Source organism: Dipodomys ordii, unplaced genomic scaffold (assembly GCF_000151885.1).
Source record: "Dipodomys ordii isolate 6190 unplaced genomic scaffold, Dord_2.0 Scaffold87, whole genome shotgun sequence".
Taxonomy (NCBI): Eukaryota; Metazoa; Chordata; class Mammalia; order Rodentia; family Heteromyidae; genus Dipodomys; species Dipodomys ordii.
Window position 1 is genome coordinate 482,085 of NW_012267303.1, and position 3,076 is coordinate 485,160.

The window sequence follows — 3,076 nt, forward strand, 5'->3', positions numbered from 1 at the left end:
ACGTGTCCCACACCGGGAGTTGTTTTTGCTTTTGTGCTGGCACCAAGTAGAGGTTCCGGGAGTGAGGAGCGAGGGGGACCTGAACGTAGGCTTTATGGGGTGTAGCGATTCGGCCTCGGGGAAGAAAAAACCTCATAAAGGAGGGGGAGGCTTGACAGAGGTCGGCTGGGCCCCGTCAGGCGCAGCCAAGGACGGACCCACACCCCAGGTGGGGGCCACGCCTGCGCTGTGCCTCTGGAACCCGTCCCCCACGCCACGGTGGCTTCAGCAAGAAGCCCTCCAAGACCAGTGGGTGGGTCACTCAGCAGCGCCGGCGGGGCCTCTTGTCTGCCAGGCTGTGTGCAGGCCCCAGGCCCACAATCACGAGCCCAGCCCTGTGCTGGGAGCTGGCCCAGCCGCTGGTAACGCAGTGATCAGAAGCAGACCCGGGCGTGACGGTCTGGGAACAGCGTGTGGTGGTGGGAGGATCCTGGTTCAAGGCCAGGGGCAAAAGTTAGATCAAGATCTGGAGTGTCATCAGCCTCGTGAGCATGAGGCCCTTAGTCACATCAGCCTCGTGAGCATGAGGCCCTTAGTTCACATCAGCCTCGTGAGCATGAGGCCCTTAGTTCACACTCCCATACTACCAAAGAAATGTTCTCATTCATTTAGTGGGTTGTGGTTTAAAAAAAAAAAAAAAAAAAGATCTGGCCTGAGAGATGGACTGAAAGACTCAGATGGTGGAGAACTTGGCCAGCCAGCGTTAGATCCTGAGTTCAAGCCCAGTACAGCCAAACAAAGCTGAACCTGCAGCTCCTCCGCTTCGCTGTCTGCAGCCTGTGGGGAGCAAGTTCGGTTTTTATTATTTTCTGTGAACTAGTCAGGGCAGAGGCAGAGCCAGCAGCTCCACGACACCTCTGGCTTCTCGGGTGAGGTGTGGGAGCTGCGCCATTGTGTGTGTGTGGGGGGGGACCTCAGAGCCAGCCACGCTGCAGCGCAGGCTGCGGCAGGAGCAGAGGCTGACTCTGGCCAAGGGGTGGGTCCGACACCTTTGGAGGAGCCACGTGCCCAGTTCTGGAGTTGGGATACTGGGCGGAGTGTGGGAACCCTGAGGAAAAGGGCTCGCATGTATCGGTCATGGCAGGGAGGTCTCTGTCTTTAGGGAAGTGTTTATTCCAGCTTGGGTTCTCTGTCATCTTCCCTGAACCCCAGTGCAGGCCTGTCCTCCGCAGCCCGTCTGCCCCGCCTGACACCGCGCTGTCCTCCGCAGCCCGTCTGCCCCGACAGACACCGCGCTGTCCTCCTCCGCGCTGTCCTCCCCAGCCCGCCTGCCCCGACAGACACCACGTTGTCCTCCGCAGCCCGCCTGCCCCGACAGACACCACGCTGTCCTCCCCAGCCCGCCTGCAGCCCGCCTGCCCCGCCTGCCCCGACAGACACCACGCTGGTTGGGGCCGGTGTACAGGACTCTCAGTGCCCAGAAGGGAGAGCAGCGAGGGTACTAGAAGCGGGGCAGGTGCGGGCTTTGTCTGTAGCACTGGACGAGGGGACTCGTGTGAGCCTCGCAGGAGCCGGTCGGTCCTGCTGGGACTGGGCTAAGAAGGAAGGGCTCCTGCCCAGCCTGATCGCACCTTTCTGGGGTCTTTCCCTGGTTCTCGATCTAACTAACCCAATGCAGCCTCGTGTCAGGAGCCTCGACCCTGGTCTCTGCTCCTGAGCTGCTAGAGACCACTCGTATGCACACTTCGCTCTTGTAGAGCATTTTCCACTTTGGTGTGTGTTCATAGGGCGCATCGTCCGCCCTCACTGATGGACGGTGCTCCGTGCTGCTCCTCTCTGTCTTGTATAATCGCACGTTGTCAGTTCCTTCACCCTGGCCTCAGTTCTGATGCAGTGGGTGGTGTATGCTATCCGAAACCTCACCGAAGACAACAGCCGCAACCAGGATCTGATTGCCAAGATGGAGGACCAGGGCCTCGCTGACACATCCCTACTGAAGAAAATGGGGTTTGAAGTGGAAAAGCAGGGGGAAAAGCTGATTCTGAAGTCTACTGGTGACGCACCCCCACCGGTAAGTGTCCTGAGAGCTGTCCTCTCCAGCCCTGCGAGGTTAAGAAGACAGTGTCCCGCTGCATGGTTACCATGGTTACAGCACTGAATAGAGGACTGCAGATGGTTTCTTGTGCAGGCTTTATTTATGCTACTGTTTGCTTGCAAGTTAAAATTTCAAACCCCTGCTGGACAAAAAGGGGGGAAAGTTGCAAAATGTTTGTGTAGTCCAAAACTAAGTTCCTGAAGGAAATCATGTTCTCTTTACAAGGTAGCTAATGTGCTCCACTGTTAAAAGAACCGATGCCCGGCATGATGCGCAGTTCCCCAGTGCCCAAACGCAGCTGGAACTCTGCACGTGCTTTTCCTTTATGTGATGGTGTGTACAGATCCCCGTTTGTAATTCGTACCTGTGGTTTGTTTCTGTTTTCTCCTCAGTGAGTGGCCTCTCCATCCAGGCACATGACGTTTCAGAATCTGGCTTGTGGATGTTTCACGTTCTAGTACGCAAACTTGCTGTGTTTGAAGTAGAAGTACAGATTCGGGACCCCGAGTGTCGTAGGTACAAGTCCCTGCGTTTCCCCTTCCTCTGCAAGGGTGTCCCCGCTTCCCCCGCCTGCGGTAGATGTGTGTTTCTGTGGTAATCATTGTATTCACTGTGCAGCAAATAATAAACGTCTCTGAGGGCACAGCCCCTGTTTGGCAAAGACAGGGACAGTTGCCTGGATTCTGTGAGCTCCACTCCTTTGAGTCCCCTCTGCTCAGCAAGGTTTCTGAACTCTGGGGACTGTAAAAGCCCTTTCTCACTTTGATTGATTCTCAAAATCCCTTTCTCCCTTCTCTTTGCCGGAACATTGACAAGACTCATTTCCAGGTAATTAATTCGAGAGCCTCCTTCTTAGGCACTTTGTTGTCACTGAGCCCGGCTCTGGAATGTAGCAGGGACTGGAAATGGGTGAGAGGGCACGGGGGCGCTTAACTCTTCTCATTCCAGACTGGGGCCTGCCTTCCAGCAGAGGGAGGAAGGGTTCACTCTGGGCCGGGTGTG

At 56.3% G+C, this 3,076-nt stretch overlaps 1 long non-coding RNA gene across 1 annotated transcript; it reads left to right on the forward strand.

Moving 5' to 3' along the window:
- Positions 1–1,868: 1,868 nt before the first annotated feature.
- Positions 1,869–2,737, forward strand: LOC105992700. Its single transcript, XR_001175419.1, has 2 exons — positions 1,869–2,050; positions 2,467–2,737. It is a non-coding gene; the product is annotated as an uncharacterized LOC105992700 (long non-coding RNA).
- The last annotated feature ends 339 nt before the right edge of the window (positions 2,738–3,076 follow it).